The 20,659-nt window shown below is 41.4% G+C and overlaps 1 protein-coding gene and 1 long non-coding RNA gene across 6 annotated transcripts in view; one reads left to right on the top strand and one right to left on the bottom strand.

The window, feature by feature from the left end:
• The window catches only part of LOC108033762 (protein abrupt), a 47,639-nt gene extending 41,961 nt beyond the window's left edge, over nucleotides 1-5,678 (bottom strand). For 3 of the 5 annotated variants that reach the window (XM_017108339.2, XM_050885601.1, XM_050885600.1), the window contains exons 1-2: nucleotides 5,640-5,678; nucleotides 4,482-4,708 (exon numbers count right to left, since the gene is read on the bottom strand). The gene's annotated coding sequence lies outside the window, so the exon portion shown is untranslated. Of the gene's footprint in view, nucleotides 1-4,481; nucleotides 4,709-5,593 lie in introns of all 5 variants that reach the window. The other 2 variants (XM_017108340.2, XM_017108338.2) reach the window with 2 other exon arrangements.
• Nucleotides 5,679-14,027: 8,349 nt separating this feature from the next.
• LOC127010769 (uncharacterized) overlaps nucleotides 14,028-20,659 on the top strand; it is a 33,857-nt gene continuing 27,225 nt past the window's right edge. The window contains exons 1-2 of the long non-coding RNA XR_007763555.1: nucleotides 14,028-14,233; nucleotides 18,015-18,118. This is a non-coding gene — a long non-coding RNA (uncharacterized LOC127010769). The remainder of the gene's footprint in view (nucleotides 14,234-18,014; nucleotides 18,119-20,659) is intronic.

Raw genomic sequence — 20,659 nt, 5'->3', positions numbered from 1 at the left:
GGCCAGACAACGACGACAGAAACAACAACAAAGACAGGTCGCAGTCTTTTTGGCGCGTGACGTCGAATTTTCGAATCGGACGGAACGTCGTGGCATGGCAGATGGCAAATTGCATTATTATGCGAGTGTCTGCAATCTGCACAACCAGAACGACAACAGACACACGGAGGAGGAAGCCAAAAACAAAGTGCAACAAAACGGGGGAAAACAACAAACAGTTTTGGACGCTGGCAGCATCGGAATCGGAAAGTTTCGGTTGCCATCGGTCGGTCGATGGGCGATTAGAAAAGTGGGAGTGGCAGGGCGATGGGTCATTCGCAGGGATTACATTCCGTTTTGTTCAAAAATTAATAGAATTTCATAAGCTTTTTCGGCTGCGTCGCCCGTCTCTTTCTCGCCCTCTGCCTCCGTCTCGCTCGCTCTCTCCCCCTGTGCGTCGCCCCGTCTCTTTCGCCCGTTGCAGCTCTCTCTCTATCGCTGTCCCTCACTCGCTCTGACTGCCGACTCGCTCTTTCAAATGTTAATTTGAATTTTTATTAGGTTTTAGGCGTGCATTGTTGTTGCTGCCGCCTTTCCACTGCTGTTGTCATGCATTTTATTTTCACTTAAAACTGCAATTGTTGGGGGCCTTTGTTGCTGCTTTTGGGGGCCGCCGTCGCAGCCGCAGTCGCAGCCGCAGTCGCTGCCGCTGCCGCTGCCGACGTCGCTGCTGTCATCGTTGAAAGTGCGACTGCGTTAGAAAATTGCATTTGATAATACTAAACACACGGACAGCACACAGCCGCAGTCGCCAACATATAGAAATCGTTTTTTAGGTCGTGGGCTGGGCAGAAGCAAGGGGCAAAGCACAGCCCAAACTGCAGTTGTCCTTTTGCTAAGGGTGCCCTGGCATAGGAAATCAAGGAACGCCTATAAGTATTGTAGAATAACAGGGTGTAATCCTTAGACTCTGATTTTTCCAAGTATGTCAGGAGGGCCACGCAATCTTACGAGCCTTGTCGTCGGTTTCTCTAAGTTTAGAGAGGTTACTGATTGCTTTAGAAAAAATTAATATACTGCACAGGATTCTAAAAACTAACTACAGATCTAATGGGGTATATGCTCGAGGCTCAAAGTAAGAAACTCCGAAATGTTTTAGGGTTTTAGGTAATGGTTATTTTATCTTCTCAAAATGGAAATAAAAAGACAAGAAAGAAAGTTAGCTTTAGCACTCCGAAGTTTGTATACCCTTGAAGTTATAAGAAATAATCAACGTGTTACATTTTCAGGGATTGCTGCTAGCTACAGTTAAGAATTATTATGGAAAGCTTTATGCTTTGATTTTGATTAAATTTAGTTCGAAATTCTAAAAAATATATTCCTATGACAGCTTTATGATATAGTCGTACGATCTAAGAACTAATTAAAAAATGTTATTTCCAAACGTATGAGGTTATAAGTTAAAAAACAAAGATTCGTTTTTACAAATGCTAAAAATATCTTTAAATAATAAAATACCCTTCCCGGAACACTTTTATATTTTCTGGGCTTGCGTTTTGAAAGTGACCACTGTACTCCACCTTCTAAAGGCAAATGTTTACGTTGGCTTACGTTGCGTATCGGTGCCGTTATGAGGTCCCGAAGAAAAACTGCAAATATTATGATGAGAATATTTTCTCGAATCGGCGCAGCCATATTCCGCTTAAGCCCTTTGCTCCTGCAATAATATTTTCGAAGGATTTTTTGTTTGATGATTTACATGGCAGGTAGCAATGAAAAAGTGCCACATCATTTTCATTTTCGCTGCATTTTTCGTGCACTTTGTGAGCGATTTACTGATTTTGTGAGTTTGTGATTTTGTGCCAACTCATGTGGCAATCGCGACTTTGGGCCAAGGCGCCGTCGGCGAGTGAGAAAGGCAACAATTGAATCGAATGGCCACGTCCTCAAAGTCCTTTCTCCCATTGCCTTTCTTCTGTGCTCCCTCTTGGCCCGGCCTTTACTTTCGAGCGGAACTTCAATTACACATTTGCTCACATGCGAAAAAGTGAAAAGTCACTGGCCTGTCATGGGCCAGAAATCCAAATCTCATCTACCGACGGCATTTCTCCGTTTCGGGCCCTCTCACCCCCTTTCTCCGCCCATCAGTGCATATCTGGCCAAAAGGCCACTTTGAAGCCTCCTTTTCACTCTCGCTCCTTCACATTTGATTGGAATGGTTGTCGTCCCGTTTGCGGGTCCTTGGCTAATGGCGACGGGGCATTTTATACCCTTTTTCGCAGGCAATAAAAACATTTTCTTTTTTGGCCACAAAATAATGAATAATATGAAGAAAAATACTTGCTCGCTGTCGCTTTTTTGCTTTTTCGGCCCTGCCCTGTTGTGGAAAACAGAAAACGCATTAAGTGCGCGGTTTCCATTGTTTATAACATTTTTGCCACCCCAGAGAACCGGGCAAAGGGATAATTAAGAATGCTTATTTATCTAGAACGCAGTCACGGCGCCGATTGTCCAGCTCCCTTCCAATTTTTTGACCGCAGGGGGGCAGAAACCCCATGAAAAGGTTCGTAAAAAGCCAAAAAACTTTTATTTTTTATGATAAATTATAAGGAGTGTGGGGCACGGAATGAAAGGATGCGGAGAAGACGGCGCCAGCCAAAGGTCATTCGGAAGCTAAGTAGAGGAAAAGAGAACGGGGCTGGGGAAATTATTTGAGACATAATGAAATGAAACAGAATTTTTGAGAGAAGATGACTCCAAATTTACTTTTCTTTCACACTTCTACTCACCATTTAAGGTGGAGTAGAAGGAAATCCCTGGGTGGAAATTGAATTAGAATGGCTTTAAAGGTGAGGAGAATACAGTACTTCTTAAAAACTAAGTTAACCATATACATACATAAGTTATGGACCATAGGTATTCTCATATATTTTGATTAAAGTTAAAACATTTATTTTTTATATTTATAAACATTATAGTTGTAGTAAGATTGAAACTTATAAATACAAAAGTGCTATTTTCTGTTTGGCTGAAGTACAACATTGCCGATACGAAAACCAATTATGTTTTAGGGCCTTAAACTTCGGTCAAAGGTCACCTGTTCTTGGACACATTACCACTTCTGGCGACTCACAAGAGCTACAAATGGGCACTCGGCTTCTGCCAAAGATTTTCTCCGCTAATTAGCCGGGCCGAAAGTTGGCGAGTTGAAAATTACCCAAAAAAATCTTAGAAACGTTGAGCTGGAATCGATGCCGGTGGGCAGCAGCAGCAGCAGCGCACACGCAAATCACTTGTTTTTATGTAATTAACTGCTCGGCCCCACCAACCCGCTCCGAAGTGTGTTCCCCGGAGGTTAACGGAGATTTGGCCTGGGCCTTAGTTCGGGTAATTAACCAAAAACCGATCGCTTCTTGCCGCGGCAAATCCGAGTTTTGGCATAATTTCCAAGCCTGGCGTTTTGCGTTTTTGGCTTGTAAGTCTTTCTGGTCTTGGTTTCTCGGCCGTTCAATGACCGATAAAATTGCCTCAACCAACGCGACCAACTCGACCGACTCCGGCGATGCCTTTTAGCGGGCTATTGATTATTAATATTTTGTATCTTTCCCTCTCGCCGTACCTTCTCGTGTCTTTTTCTGGTTAGTTGTTCCCAAACATTTTTTTACCATTTGCTGTAATTACAGCGACGCGTTAATTGTTCGCCTCCTCTGCACTGGGCTGCCCCTTTTGTTTCCCAGCATCCCGGGTTTCCACATCTATTTGTGTTTGTTTTCAACGCCGGTAAAAAAAAACATTTAAAAACAACACTTGCCGAAGCGAGGAATCTACACTTACGCGCTGGTCTTTGGCATCTGGGACCCCCGACTCCGAACACAAATCCAAAAATCCAGCCGAGAGCCCCGCTTCATTAGCTGCTATTACCATTATTGGCCATGCCATACCGCTGTCACTGCCTCAAATAAGTTGGCAATTACTGCACGGAGTTCCCCCGAAAATATTTTCCAAAAATCCAAAGATTCATTTATCAACTCGGAAGAGGACACACCGTTCGGGGCTGTCTTCAAGGGCCACAGACCAATCATGAAAGCGTTTAAAGAAAAATTATCCACACTCGTTTGGCAAGTTTAAAGATATTTCCATGATACCCAAACGCGAACGCTTTGTAAGTCAGTTTTTGTAAGCCATTACAAATAAAAACATATTTTCCTTTAAAAATCGAAGAGTTCGAAATTATAATAAATTGAGCTTAGCAATAAAAATCATTGAGAATATTTTTAGTGGGAAAAACTAAATTTAGACTAAAATTCTATAATGAGGACTTTACAATTCTCAGAACTAAAATTATGCATTTCAAAAGATATGATATTGGGTTTTAAAAGATCGATTTTTGCACAGTAAAATTCCATTTTCAGTAAAGTATTTGTAACCCGTTAAAATATACATGTCTCTAGTAACCAGTTCGTTAAAAAAAAACTTTTTTTTTAGACTGTCCTAAGACTTACCGTTTGCACTGTTTTTCTCCAATTTTTCCTGGAAACGACGGTGATGCAGAAAGGCAGTCGCTGATTTTGGTGATGCGGTGCCACAATTGTATAATTTGAACACTTTTGAAACACTGAGGGTTGCTATCGAGGGATTGCCCTTTTTGAATTTGTTTGTTTATTGATACGACTTTTAGCACTTTTTTGAGCCGATTTGGAATTTAGTTTGGTTTTTCAACACTGCACAACTGCAATAACAATAAGAGTAAATGGGTGATATTGGGAGGCAAAACAGAGGCGATTTCCAGGGTTTTCCGAGAAGCGGAAAACAAGCGAAACAAAATAGAAGGAAAACGCCACAAGAAGAAGCCGTCGCGCTGCACTGGCGATTTCTGTTTTTGTTTGTGTCTTTGCTCTTTCTCGCAGCGAGTTTCGTGTTCTGTTTTTTCTGATTCTGATTGCGAATCTGGTTCTGTGCGAATTTCGTTTTATTAATAAAATGCACAACTTCCGTTATTAATTCTGCAACGACAACAATTGCTGCATGTGTGTGTGCCTGCCGTTCTGCTCGCTGGTGTGCTTGTGACAGCCGCTGACAGGCGAAAGCAAAAGCAACAAAGTGACAAGCGTGAGCGTGTGTCGCCTAGGAAAAGCGGAAAAGACAACAACAACAGCAGCAGAAGTGGGCGGTGGGCGGCAATCGACGGGACAACCTGTCCGCTTTTTCGGGGCGCCCCTTTCCTCTGCAGTTTCGCTCCTGTGCACGCGACTCGCTCCGTCTCGCTCTTTGGTTGCGGTTTTTTCGCTGTAGCTGCATTCATTCATAAAAATCAGGTTGCAAAAAAAGAGCAGCGGCAGAAAACGACAGTGATTTTATTTATTTATGCCAATTTGCCGACGCGTTGCCGCTGCAGTTTGTTTTTATAGTTTTGCACTAGAAACTAGAATCTCGTGGATTTCTCTTTAGAACAGTCAAAAACACCGAGTTTATTTGTTCTTATTCGGTTTCTAATTTATAGTTGTTCTTGTTTTATTTGTTCGTATTTTATTGTTCTGGTTGCCTATTTTTATTTTATAAATCTTGTTATTTCAAAGTCTTTTGAAATCTGGTATTTTCAGTTTTGATAGTTTACTAAGCCAACAAAAGAGAAAATCACAAATAAGCCAAATTAGCCGCACTTGAACCACGACACTTGCTGCCCGACTGATTTCTGAAATTGTACTGCGCGTAATAAGAATTCCTGTTTTCGTAAACGTATCCGTCAGATACTTCGGCTTGTCGGACGCGTCGAACGTCGGGGCTTGATGCTCGACAGCGAACATGTTGCACGCAACGCTTTTCGGTTTTTCGGCCTTTTCTATCCCCTTCCCAATCTGGCCAGCAGGCACCCACACACTTACAAGCTCTTGGGCTATTATCTAAGCCGTACAATCGGATTGTGTTTACTTTTCCAACCAGGCGAAGTGGCAAGGTTGAAGACTGAGACTGCAGAGAGTCTGGGAAGAAAGACAGCCGACCAATTAAATTGCAGAATTGCCCGCTTTCTTGGCCACAAGTTTTGGGAAGAAGAGAGCACCCCGAGTTTGTGATTCACGGGGTGCTAAGTGCGATAAAATGTGCACCCTCTGCTAAGTTATATTAACCATAAATAAACTCAGATTTAATAAATGTTACTTATTTTAAGCTCGACCTTGTTTTTTTTATGTATTAAGATAAAAACAATAAAGGTATGGAATTTTATACGGTAAAATTAAAAGGTGTTGGTTATTTTTTACTTTAACTTATCTTCTTAACAATTCTTAATGCAATTCCATAGATCGTTCAAGACAGGAAATTTTCCAAGTATCAGGGTTACTTTTGAAATTAAAGAAATTTTATTTTAGACATTGGAATGTGCAGTAGTTGACACACGGACTTAAATAAATCATTCGGCCTCATTTGAAATTGTAATTGAAGTGACGCAGGCAAGAAAAACGTTCATTTGTTGCTTACCATTCCTAGAAGCGACATTGAGTCTGTAACATTTTATAAATTTAAAAATTTTTTTCAACTAGAAATGCTCAAAACGAAATGCATTTGTACAATGATAAAACAAAAACGTATCTTAACGCACAAGAGTTCCTATATCAAGCTTTCATTTTTTAAATTCTTTTATAAAATCCACTAAATAATTTTTTTTTTAATTTTTTTCCCATTCCGTACCCGGATTTTTATAAAAAATATTTAACCAATCGACTTATGAAAAGTCTTCGTAGAAGAAGTCTTAGTAAAAGAAAGTTGAAGAAATTTATAATACCTATTGATCGGTGTATGACTTGATTCGCACTAGTAGTAGTATAGTAGTATATTTTAAATTCTGCGGATATAAATAATGGCCTGCTCGATCACTCTCCCGGTGCGATTCCTGACTCTTGGACTAAATTCGTAGAAGGATATTTAACACGTAGAATGAAGCGTTTCCACTCTGTAATGTATAATACATACCATTCATATAAAGTTATAAGCAAAAAAGCGCTGAAATCACGCTGTCACTTATATTTTATATCTCCATCTCCCTCACAGTTCCCCTGGCTGGGAAACGGATATTTGATAGATAATGGTATCGATAATAGCGTTCTCTCTTGTTACTTCAGTAAAACGCTTTCTGAAACCGTATTCCAGCTGGACGCTTCCCAGTTCTTAGTTGTATCGTACTGAAATAATATATATATGTAATACCATACAAAAAGATATAGCAGCACTACCGCACCATAATCTTTCCCTTCCTCCGAGATCTCCCAGTAGCCTCCCCTGCAGGAAGTCATTAAGCTGCCCGAATCTGGAATAAATAAAGTTTTCCCTCCCACTTGGGCAGACGCTAAAGCTATAAGGTGGCACCCCGCGGCAGATGCAACTTTATTACAGTAGACAAAAACAAAATAAATTTACGTGTAAAAACACTCCAAGCGCGAGAACATCGAAATTGTCGCAGCGGCCCAACGATCCATAGATGCAGCAATCTGTAGATGCAACGATCTGTAGATGCAGCTAGAGATCCGAAAAGGGAGCGCAGGCTGCGGCATGCAGTAGCTAATGTATCTAATAGATACACGACAGCATGTCAAACGCTTGCACTGGAGCGAGGTATGAAATTGGAAGGGAGGATGGGAGCACTGAGTTCCAGGCCGATATGGGTCCAATGAGAATGTGATATTGCACTCAAAGAAACCTCAAATAGTCAGTTGTTTAAGGAAGAATATAAGATAAAGTAATAACTGAATGATATAAGAAATATAAGTAGGGGACAATAAATGCAAACTTTTCTATAAAAAAAACTTGGAAATGTTATATACCACAAGGGTTAGGTTCATAAGGTTTTTTTTGGAAAATTGTTTATAAAATTGTGGTAGTCCATACTCTCTTCTTTCGCAGTGTACAAGGGAGGTGCTCTCATTCTTCGCTACACTTCTCTCCACCTTAGCTTTGTCTTTAGCTCCACCTCCACCGCATTGTCTTCGTTCCTCGTGCTTCTCTAATTAACATTGGGATTGTAGTACGCTTTTAATTTATATCTTATTGATGCCGGAGACATTTGTATTTATTTTTACCACCGGGCCCCCCACACCCCCTTCCGCAACTTATCAGCCACTTTCCGAGGGGGAGGCTGGGAGGTGGTGTGTAGGTACTGTCCAAACTCACTTCCCAAATCTATTTCTCCGCTCCTCACCCCCTCAACTTGTATGTGTACGTGTGGAATGTTATTTTTATCGTGAGTGAACGAAAAAATTGTGGAAAGCTAAAATTTATATGGAATAGGTGCCGCGTCTTGATATTTTGGGTATAATTATTGTTAATATTTGTTGCTGCCTCCGCCCTTCTCGTCCCTCTCGTCCCATGTTCGCTTCTGGTTTTTCTCATTTGTTGAATTTTTCCTTTGTTGTTGTTATTTTTTATATATACTCTAATTAAAATATTCGGTTGTTTTGCGCTCGATGTATCTATGTTTATATGTACGCATTTATGTACATATTTTTTAATGCCACGATCTGTCTAAATGATTTTTGTACGCATTTCAATGAACCAAAGAAATTGCTATGAAACTAAAAGGAACAACAACAATTGAATTCGTGGGTGGTTCAAGTTTATTTTTAATAAAAAGAATCAGTATTTTCAGGTTGCTTTTAATGGGTTTTGCTTATGACATTTGTGAGATTTTGATATTATTTCAGGGGGCCTTGGAATTAAAGCATACTAACCCATTCTTTCAGAAAACACAAAAATAATTTTGTACAAAGATTTATCCTGGTACATTTAATGTCGATCTCAATAAGTTACGCTGATCAATAGCAAATTGGACTCATAAGTGAAGCCTATCTCTTCGCCGATATTCTAGTTTTACCATTTTTCAGAGTATTTCTCTGTTTCCCATTTGATGGAGTCGTCTAAGTTTGGTACTCGAATGCCTAATAGGGGGATATATCAGCCATGGGATAAAGACACCGATCTGTTAAGCCCCGCGCTGCACACGAGGCAAATGACAATTCATTTATCTTGCAGCTCGTGCAACAATGCGAAGCGGGTTTTCCTCTAGTTGTTCCTAACGGATGGGGTCAGGTGAGGGGGACGAGCAGTTGCGTTGGCGACCAGCATTCGATGTCAGCGATGAGTTATTGACACTCGCATAGGGCCATGTACACACATATGAAACCCCATCCTATAAAGCTCTCAGTTCCGGTGATCTCTGGGTGAGTTATCAATGTGAAAAATAGAAACATGATTATGAAATTATCAAAAGAAATGCGTGTACGTGGAACATCGGTGGGGAGATACTTTGAGCAAAGAATGAGTGCGAGTGAGAGGGAGACCGTAAGATATCTTTGGATGGGTGGCGCTTTCGTTTTGCTTGAGATTACCCCACGGCATTAGATTGGATGGAATTCGTAGAGCCAGCGGCAGCATAATTAAATTCAACAACTAAAACTGGGAAGGTGGCGTGATAACGACTTATCAAGCACTCTTTATAGAGATATTGAGTGTAATGTTCAGATTTTATTGTTGTTGAAAAAGTTTTTTTTTTAGTGAACAAATTTTCCTCACATTTCTGGTCGATTCAACAGATAAAAGCCAAATCGAAAAAGGCGTTAATGGGTATACCAGAGAGGGACTATTTGGCATAAGTGTAGTTTATCGGGAGGGGATTGCCTAGATGGGGAAGAAATTTATCTAGAAAAATAAATAGAGCTTCTTCATTTAACAAACAAATGTATCTTGCCCTTTGCCCACAGTAGTACCAACATTTTTAGGTGATCATAACATGTAAAGTTTAAAAAATAAAATCCGTTCCTGACTTATAGTAGTTTAATTTAAGCTAAATCCTAATGTGCAATCACAGTAAAACGCTTTCCTTATGATCAATATATACATTTTACATTTTTAAACTGTTGTATGATATTAAATATACCCACTGAGTATTACCGTCCGTAGTTCAGATGACCCCTTCCTTCCAGTCTTTCGCTGCCTTCACACACGCTACATTCTATCTCTCTCTTTGCCCTGTTGCTCTCCTTATCTATCGAACGTGTGTAGACAATAGAAATGATCGAGGTAAATATGACTGTACATATGTGCGCTTATTGGTACCGCTCGACTCACCTTGCGGCGCACGAATTAAATGCCGAAAGAGAGGGAGAAAGACCAAGAGAGTGTTTCTTCGGTTTGCTTTTTGAAGATGATACACGAACCATGAATTTAATTATGAAAAAAAAAAACAATTTTATAGCCAACAAAAGCACGCAAATAAAGGGTTATAGGAGTATTAGTACTGACCAGTGTGGTGGTATGTACCCAGCTTTATGTGGTCGTATTCGTGGGGGTACTGCCTATGTTATTATGTAAAATAAGCTGGAAAGCGTCTGGACAAGTAGGTACTTCACTGGGTATGAGTGAATTTTTGAAGGTGTGTGCCACATGCATGGAATGTAAGTTTGTCGGCCATCGTAGTCTACGAATTGAGCGCCGTTGGCTCAAAAATGGCGTCGATCACATTGCACAAGGTACAGTTGCCTCCGAGCTTAGGGGCATAACTCATAAATCCGACTTGAATACGTATTGCCCATCTCTGAAGACTCGGTATTTGAAATTTCATATTACCGCTGCGAATGTAAATTTGTTTTTTGTAAATGGTGGATGGGTTTGTCTAATCTTTGCAAACGATGAGATATCAAACTGATGTTCCTATAGAGCTGTACAGGATCATCAAAAAAATCTGTGTCAGGAAGACAGTTCTTTTAATTTGTAACCGTTTAGGTTACTTTCTTTTTTATTAGACCCACTGCATAACTAGTCAAATATTTATAAAGTGTGGAAATAAATTATTACCATGGCAATTCTGCAATCGAAAGCGTTATTTACTTTAAAATCAATTTATATTTTAGTTCTTCTTACCACCTTACTATTAATATAAAATTTAAATCTTGGGGTCAAGATTTTGTTTAAAGAAAAATACAAAGTTAATGTGCAGCAGTCGAACAAAGAAAGAAGTCACGACGCGAGATGCGAAGTGAAAATTGGCTTGGGCTAATGCTGAGCTACCGTAACACATTAAAATTATCTGGTAATTCCTCCTCGGCTTCAATTAGTGGCCTGGCCAGGCAGTCGGGTCCAACGGTTGTACTTCACCCATCAGCGCCAGAGTTGAATGAACCAGGCCAGCAGCAACACCAATACCTAATCGGAGTTGGTCAGGTCTGTTAATTAGCCAGAAGCGCAGGCAAAACGGAGACCCGAACCCAAAAATGCTAATAATAATGATGCTGAGAGTCAATCAATCATTTTGCATTTGCCGAAAACAGTTTCACAGTGCAAAAAACACTTACACACATCTATCCATCCATATCCATCCACTTGGACCCCTGCGACAGGCGATGGCATGTTGTGCGATGGACTTATTTTACAGAAATTTCCATAGCGATTGCGCCGCCCATTGCTGACGTTGCAGCCACCAGATTCAGATAGCAATACGTTTCCAAATATTTCAGAAACAGAGAGAAAAATTGTATCTTCGCTTTTGATAGTGGTAAAAAAAAGTAGTAAAAGGAGAGCTAATATCAATATTAGAATGGCAGAGTACTAATCAGGAATAAAACAGTCAAAGACTATGTTTGTAAAGAAATTATTAATTTTGTTCAGTGTGAAGCAGCACCATGAGAACAATAACTTGGTGCCGCATTAAAATATCTGCAATCATTAAAATTGCGCACGCTGACATTGTTTTGGAAATTGGTCGGCATTGTTTAGAAGCTTACTCCCCGGGCCAAAATCCGGTCGCTTGGAAAGCTGTGCTGCATTTTCGCCGATGACATCGCTTTTCTTTTGTGATGATCCGACGGATCCAACAAATTATGCCCGATGAGGACGGGTCTCGAGAGCCGGCCTGAGACATAGGCATCGAATTTGGAACAATAAGCTCGAAACGTTTTGCACACAAAATGCGTCAAGTCTTGGTACTGCATCGCCTCCTCCCTTCCAGATGACAAGCCATTCATTTGATGATTCACAGCCGCACAATAAATAAGTCAACAGAAGCTCTACGGCACACATATTAGCTGGAAATCCGTGCACCTATTTTAGATGGATTTCGGTCATCTGAAAAGATTTATGCTTTCACTGTACTGATATGTTCAGAAACATATCGTTTAAACACAACTATTCATTAAAAAATGTAACGATAATTGTATATTATTAATTCATTGGCAAATATATTTATTAATATTAAATTCATTTCTTAAATGTTCACTTCAATCTGTGCATACTCATGTTATATTAATAAATTTTATAAATATGCGCAGTCTGAGAAATTGAGATATTTGGCAGTGCCTTAGTGCACTTAACCTTTCTAACTTTTTGATGCCTTGGCTAATTTAATTACAACGTTTTACAAGCCTACCTGCACTTTATTCTGACCTTTGTCGTGCGGCAGGCACAAACTAAATTTGGACAAGTGAATTAAGTAATTAGGCATAGTAAAAGGGAAAATCAGCTGGCTTATCTCGACCATCGCTCCGCTGTGACATCCCACAAGTGTCAGCTGCAGTTGGCCAGTGAGCATGGATTGCAGGGTGGGGATTTGTGAGTGCGATGTCCGATGACCGAGCTCCTTTGAGCTGCTGACTGCATCCAATCGATGGGTGTGTGTTCGTGTGGGCTGAAGGCTGACGCTGACCTAAAAACCCAATTGGAAGGCTAAAGTCAATAAAGAAGGCTTCGGCGAAGGGCCGACGGCGGCTGGAGTTGGAGATACTCGTGCTCGGCCCCCAGGCCCCCAGGCCACCAGCTCCATCTCCAGCTGCGTCCATTTTGGGCCAAGCCCGAGTGCATTCGACCGCAGCACATAGCCACCTTCTCCTCGCAGAGGCCCTTTGACCCGCCTGCGTGCGCCATCAATGGTCAGAAGTCAACCCGCAGCTCGGCTCTGATTTGAATGGCAACTGGGATGGAGGGGCGCCAAAGGGATGGTGTGCATTGGGCAGGGTCAGGGGGCGTGGTGGGTTCGCCAACCAACAGCTGGACTGCGTCGTGGCACGTGCTGGCGCCAACCTCGCGCAGGCCCAACATTGCGCACTGGAAGGAGCCGCGTGTGGATGCCATCCGAGCCAAAAGCTTTGGGATAGGTCGCGCTCAAAGCTTGCGACCTCTCTGAACAGCATTTTACACTCCAAAAATAAGTCCGTCATTGCTGTGAAAAGAACCCTTTTGAAAAAAGAAAAGGAATATCTATCTGTTCGTCCATTACAGAAACCGACTCCAACCGTAAATTTACAAAGTAGTTGTCAAACATTTTTTTAGACATTTTTTAAAAACCTTTGCAAAGCTCTTCGCAAGTCTCTTTGTTAGGCTTTTTGCCATGCTCTTTGCTATCGAGATCCTCGACTTTTTGATTTTGACTTCCTACTTTGCTTAATGCTAGGCTGTTTGCCAGACATTGTGGCTGGACTATTTAGTAGGGTTCTTGTTTCAGTGTGTTTCTGCTGGGCTAGTTGTTTGGCTTATTTATAGGCTTTTTGTCGAACTTATTTTTGAGGTAGCTAGACGCTTTGCTAGTTGTTATGATTTTTGATGGATTCTTGCTGGGCTTGCTGTTCAAGGCAACTTGATTTGCTTGGATTTTTAACTGACATTTTCCTTCAGAATGGGAAAAGAGGTCTGCAGTCTTTTCTTTGATTTGTTTGGATTTTAGTTTAGTTTATCGTTTAGTTTACTGTGTACTTAAATTAACTTTGGCCAATAAAACAACTATTCTATATAGTTTTTTAAATAAACGATTAATTGAAATGAGCAAAATATTTCTGAAAACACTAATTGTTTCTAACACTTTACTAATAATAATCTAAATGATTTTTCCGAGTGCCAGTAGGAAGCCGCCCTTGGGGCCCCGAGCTTTCAGCGGTTGGTTGCGAACTCGACTTTGGCTGGAACTGGAACACATCCGTCCGTGGACACCATCCGACACGGACACCTCGGTGCAGCAGCACCAACGACCCGACGCGACCACCAGGCAGTCACCCAAATTAGTTGCCAGCGATTCGCCTTTGCGAGTGAGTCCCCTCTGCGATTGCCGTGTGTGTCTGCGCCAGTGTCTGTGCCAGTGCCAAGAGCCAGTGTCTGTGTGTTTGTGTTTGTGAAAGCCAGGATTGCACTGCTCCAGCTCCCCAGGAGCCACAGTCCGGAGCCAGGGCAAAGTGAAAGGCCGCAGCGGGTGACCCTGCGATTCCGCGATCTGCTCAGTGAGCTGGAAGTGAGTGTGCCTAGGGAAGAGCTCGATATCGAGATACCCCGTTATCCCGATGTCCTGACAACCTGACGTCCTGACGTGGTGATAAGTGGAAGGCGGAACAAAGCTCGGGGGAAATCATGGTCGAGTGGCTCGCATCCTCCGTGTCCTTGTGCTGGGTCTGGGTCCAAGCAAATGGGCTCGGTGCCCCCTTAAAGCTGTTTTCCCCGCAGGTTTAAAGCCCAGTCAACGCGTGCCGCCGTTTAATTATGTAAAAGGACTCGTACAGGCACACTTACACACTCGAACCGAGTCGGGGCACATAAAACACACAGGCATATGCATAAGTATACACTACATAGGGCCAGTACATACATAACTTGCTGGATTTTATTTGTACCCCGATTCGTGGTCAAATAAAGGCGAACGCAAATCGAAATTTCATTCTTAATACAAATTGATTTTTTCCCATTTGCTCTTGCTGGCGCTCCGCCTTGTCCCCATTTTGGCTTTGTTTTTGTTTTGGGCATCCGGCGGCGCACAGTGCGTATGATCGATTTTGAGTGGCTTTCTGGGGGGAAGAGGTCGGCACTCTGAAAAGTGCGGCAATTAAAATTAAATTGTTGTCCCCTCGTTACGAGGGGTTATGGCAGCCGGTTTAGTTAACCCACATCCCACATCCCACATCCCTCTGCCCTCAGCCATCATTTTCCTTTTGACTGTGAGGCACGCGAGACAAGTGCACACGCACACACACACTCTCTCTCTGCTCAAAAAAGGAGGAAAAACCAGGAGGAAAAACAGCAGCGTGTGTGCCACACAGAGTTGGTAACTGTGCCACCACAGCAGCTGGCAGGAATCGCTCCAAAGACAGGCGAGCTTTGTATATGCTGTGTGTTTGGGTGTACTCCGTACATATGTATGGCATATCCTTTGCATGCACGTGCTTCTCCAGCCAAAGTAACCTGGCCTAAACGGCGAAACAGGGCTGGAAAAACAACAGCCAAAGCCAGAGTAGAAAACAAAATTGAAGAAACCAAAAGCATAACAAACGGTAGAAAAGATACACAGAGAGGCAGCGCAAATATTGGGCCAAAGGGAAGGAAAAGAAAAGACCAGTCCGGAGAAGAAAAATCAATGATGCTGCCAAGTGGCTTTGGAATTCGCAATAATGCAAAAACCCGTTAACTGCCTGTGTTCCTCCCCTGTTTTTTGCACAGTGTATGGCTGTGTGTGTGCCTGCACTGCAATTAAAGTTGAAATGAATAAGCGTTGATTACGCAGCCCTAACAACAGCGCGGCGCATTTAAATGCCACTAGTTTTCGAGCCAATGTTGATTTTATATGGGTTGTCTGATAAGTTGTCTAATTGGGTTGCTTTAAACTTGTTTAATTGTCAAACAATATAAAAACACCATCAAAAGTGAGTTTCGGTAGAGGTAGCTACCTAATTAATATTAAATTTAAATTTGGCTCAATACAATCAGAATTAAACTACCCAGAAATGTCACAACCCAAAAAATTTACTTTCTCTTTAAAAAGAAAAGATCGTAACATATGATTTCAAAATACATTGTTCATCGAAGGGAAGTATAGAACTATGATAACCATAAAAATAATACAATTATTAATTTTTAATGTGTTAAGCAAGTTATGGAATAATTTTATATTATATCATGGGCCATGCCATATTTTAACAAGTAGTGAGAAACAGCTTTACAAAAATTTGCAGTTATTCTAATTCTTAATCTTTTAATTCAAATCCTTACTTAACAACTAAATGTAGTGTGTATCGCTGGCAGCTCCTGAATGCTTTTTAATTGCGAAAAGTGCTATTGTACTATCCATTATCTTTTTAAAACTTTCAATGAAAGGATGAGTTACGCAACAGTCAGTCTCATAACAACCATAACCGCAATCCCATGCCAAATGGGTCAAGTTTCTGGGATCTAGATAGCCTTGACTCCCCAACTGCTTACGCAGCTTCAGTGCCAAATAATGGGAGGATAAGGATATGGATTTGATTTCGAAATGAAAAGTTTTGGTCAGGAATGGGCCCGGCGCCAAGGACTACCAGTACACACGCATAAGTAAGACCCAGCAGAAGCAGAGAGAAATCAGGCCAGAGTAGGCGGCAGGAAAAGAAGGTGAGAGGCAGCGACACCTCCAGAGGCTCCATCTCACCTGCGAACTGCTCCACCTGCAGGGCAGTGCTCTGAGCAGGCACTCGACTGGGTGCACCGCCCGGACCCGAGACCACGGGTCCCCATATACGGCTCCTCAACTGCGACCACGGGACTCTGTTTACCACACAAATTGCATGCAAGCTGCAGATGCGGCTCCTGCGGTGACTGCCCCTACACTGAAAAAAGCTAGATGAGATTTTACCATTCAAGGAGTAATACTAGTTTACCTCTATTCGTTCATTCGTGTGATATATGTACATAGATTTATCCTACACATTACAATTTTATAAAATATGATGATATAATTAAAAACGCATTGGGTAAAATTAAAAAAGAAAGGAAAATTAAAAAAGCTAGTTTAGAAAGCATACATAAGTTATAATTTAACGCTGAAATTTACGGGGAAAATTAAATAGAGCTGCCAGTTCGTAAGGTTTTTCAACAAAGAATTCTAGGTGACGGATTGAATTTTTGAGTGCTGACTCCGACCTGTTCAGACTACGCCATGCGCAACTTTATTAACCCCATTTTGAAGAGGTGGCAAAGCCATGCATTTATGCCCATTGTTTCGACCGAGCTGCTCCTCAGCCGCAGCTCCCGTTGCCACGCCCGCTGCTGCCCCCATTTCTGCCGCAACTTTCCCGCCCAGGAGGCCAAGTGCTTTTTCCCGTATCTACAAAATTCTGGCTGCCATCTCCCGTCGTCGTTGTCGTGACCGCGCGCTGATGTTTGCCCTGCCAGCCTCGAGAGGTTGCCCAAACCGCCCCCCAAACCACCCCTAAGCCACCCCCTGAACCACCGCCGCCTCCTTGATGTTAGGAGCTAGTGCAAGCAATTACCACGCCCCCATGCCCGGTGTGTGTTTGTTTTCTTGCTCGCGAGACGGCGACGTCATCGGCTTGGCTGGTGAAAAGTTTATAATTTTATTAGGCCCTACAGAAATTGGGTTAGTGTCGCTTTTAGTTGCATTTCCCAACGACGAGTGACAACTTGGCAGCGGCGCTCGGATAGTTTCCAGGCAGCTTTGTAGTGTTTACACCACCACCGCCCTGCCCCGCCCCTTCTCATTTTCCATTTTCCCGCCCAAGTCTTAAGAGGCTGTTGCCCGTCATCTTAGCGGTGGATACGCGGCATTATGCTAAAGGCAATGTCGTCGCGCTCTTTTGGCGGCTGCCCCTTGAGTTCTTAGAGCCGCGTTTGGACATTTGAAAATTCTTGATCAGGTGGTTTTTTGTCATAATATTCTGGTTTACCTTAATTTATTCCTACCTTCCCTACTAACCACTTTAAAAAAAGACACTAAATAGTCAGATACAAGTTTTCATAGAAAAAGACCCTTAAAAAGCTTAGATATATATTTAAAGTTGACTTTTAATAAAAACATCCATTTTTCGAAAATAATTAAATTTATTCATATTTCAAATAACAGCATTTTAATAAGGTTAATTGCAAGACGTTCTTATGGTATTTGAATAATATAATAATAAATGCCACATTACAAACCCATTTGCTTGGACTCTTCCCAAAATGTTCGCCCTTCCACCACAGAAAGTGTTCAAGTGAATATCTTTTAATTAAATACAAATTTGTGTATTATTCGCTGACGTCTTGTGTGAAAGTTTCTCGTTGGACCCGATTTCGTAGGGAGAATTGCGTCAGTCCGCCGAAGAGATGAGAATCTTCTAAGCAGGTTACAATCGCGCCACTATTCAGCGACCATCAGGTAAGCAGACCTCCACTCTGATTAGTCCATTCAATACGCATTTTATTTATATTTTTTTTTCGAAAAAGATTTCTATGTAAATAAGAAGCCGTTTGTATTGTCTAGTAGTTGCTTTTCGGCTCTATCGGGGTTTCAGCAATAAATATCATGAAAGTACGAATTTTAAACAGAAACTTGCCTATAAATTCGTACACATATTTGAACATATAATTAAGAACAGTTCGTTGCGAAACTATAGAACCGAATATTTTTGTGTTAAGCCAAAAATGAAAAAAAAAAACAGAAAATTCATTTTAGTTTCTGTGAACTTTTGAACATATGGACCCCAGTGGAACTTTCAAATAACGTGTAAAACTTGATCGCAATGAACCGCACTGTACCCACATTGAGTCCAATACCTATCTCGGCAGCTGCCAACGAAATTTATGCATACGGAATCGTATTTTTGCCTCGATTGGCTCGGTGTGGCTTTGTGGCTCTGGCTTAATGAAGATGGGACAATAATAATTTTTAATAGGTTTTACTATTTTGGCTTAGATCAGCTTACGCGCACCGAGGATGGCCAAGAGCAGGGAGGAGGGGAGAGCTCGTGCGAGCGAGAGCTCAAGGCGGATGGGCTGGCAATATTCAAATTGAATCGTTTTCATCTGTGTTTTGTCACTAAATACTAAATTGGCAACTGAAGTCGAACACTAACCCGAAGTCCGAACTGAAGCTACTTGCGGACCACAAGTTCGGCTGTAGATTTGGCATTGGAATGGGCACTGGCTATGCGCAAGTAAAGGCCAATGAGATCATGATCCATATATAGTTAGAGCCCGGAGCTGAACGCAAATTAAGGCAGCTTGTCTCATGGGACGATTTGATTAGCATTTATCTCCCGTACTGTAATTGCTATTAAGTTCTTAGACTGGCTACGATTGGTTTTTGGAATTCTAAACGATTGTTCAATTACTTATCTTTACAAACCTACATATTGAAAAAATGATGTACTACTTTACAATTCATTGAAGTTATACGTTTTTGGGAAGTGCAATATTCTATAAAGATTACTACTTCTTGGTGACTGACAACTTCCTTGTCCTTTTCGATTGCGGAAACCTCTTTAAAGTATTATCTCGGCATTATATACGGACAATCGTCCGACCTTGAATATGAAATATGGAAAACGGATTTCATAAATAAAACAATAAAGGACGCTATAGTCAAGCCACGTACCCGATTTTGCAAAATTTGGCCATTTATTTTGTTTAGGTCAATCGATAGGTATTGATAGGCTAGTACATTTCAGTTAAAAGTCAGTTCAGACCCCCACAGTTTTGTGCGCTTTGTGGGCGTTAAAGTGGGTGTGGCAAAAAGTTCGTTTCAACAAAAGGTAACGATGAGACCAATACACTTCAGTTAAGCTCTTTATCTAACATAACAGCTGCAGGCGATACCGTTTCCCTCGAATTGTGGGCGCGTTCATACATACAGACGGACGGACGGACAAACGGACGGTCAGATAGACGGACATAGTTAGATCGACTCCATTAGTGATCAAAAATATATACTTTATCGGGTCCGGAACGCTTTCTTTCGCCGTTTGCGTGAAGCAATCCGTCTAAAGCGACCCGAATTTAAGGCGAACATTCTTGGTTTTTACATCACAATAATGAACCGTGCACTCGTTCTTTGTAACCATTTGGCTGAAGTTCGACGCACTTTGGCCAGCAACCAACGAATTTTCCTGACTTGGTCCGAAAATGGACTATTTGGCATGTTTCTGGGATTGGAAAAACCTTGGCACAAGTGTATTTTATGAGAAGGAAATTATTAAAGTTGGCGTGGCAAGGTTTTATTAAGACAATCGCTAGGTATTACTAAGGCTAATAAATTTCAGGTCGAATTCTCCTAGCACAAGTGGGCGTGGACCCTGCTGAAACAAACTTGCGCTGCGCAGAAAGCCCTGGAATATGCTTGCCCAGTTCCACTTTTCTACCTTTTATAGTTTCGGAGATCTCAGCGTTCATATGGACGATCGACTCGACTGGTGAACGCTGTCAAGAATATATATACTTTATGAGGTTGGAAACGCTCCCTTCTGCCTGTTACATACTCTCCGACGAACCTACAATACCCTTTTAATCTATGAGTAACACGTATGAAATAAAAACTAGACAATTAAAATACATATGGGGCAAAATATACGAATAATATTAATTAGTTGCAATATGCGAAAAGATTGTTGATTTTAAAGACTATTGGATTGTATTTCTACTGATCCTATTTGGAAAATTAAATTGCAGGCGACAGAGTGACTCGGTACTCTCCAATTCGTATAGCCTCTAGGCCTCTATGTTTAAAGAACATTGTTCATACAGACAGACAGACACGGTTCTAGTTTACTTCGCCTAGTGATCCCTGTCAAAAAAGTGTGTAACTTTTTAAAACTATTATTTATCGAAAGTTATTAAGGTAGCATCGGCAAAATTCAAAATGTTGGTAAAGGTCTAATTTTACTGCGATTACTTAACATAACAAATTTGTTAATTTTAAAAT

The sequence above is a fragment of the Drosophila biarmipes genome, chromosome 2L (genome assembly GCF_025231255.1).
Source record: "Drosophila biarmipes strain raj3 chromosome 2L, RU_DBia_V1.1, whole genome shotgun sequence".
Classification (NCBI taxonomy): Eukaryota; Metazoa; Arthropoda; class Insecta; order Diptera; family Drosophilidae; genus Drosophila; species Drosophila biarmipes.
The sequence above is the reverse complement of the archived record's forward strand: the minus strand, read 5'-3'. Positions and strand labels throughout refer to the sequence as shown.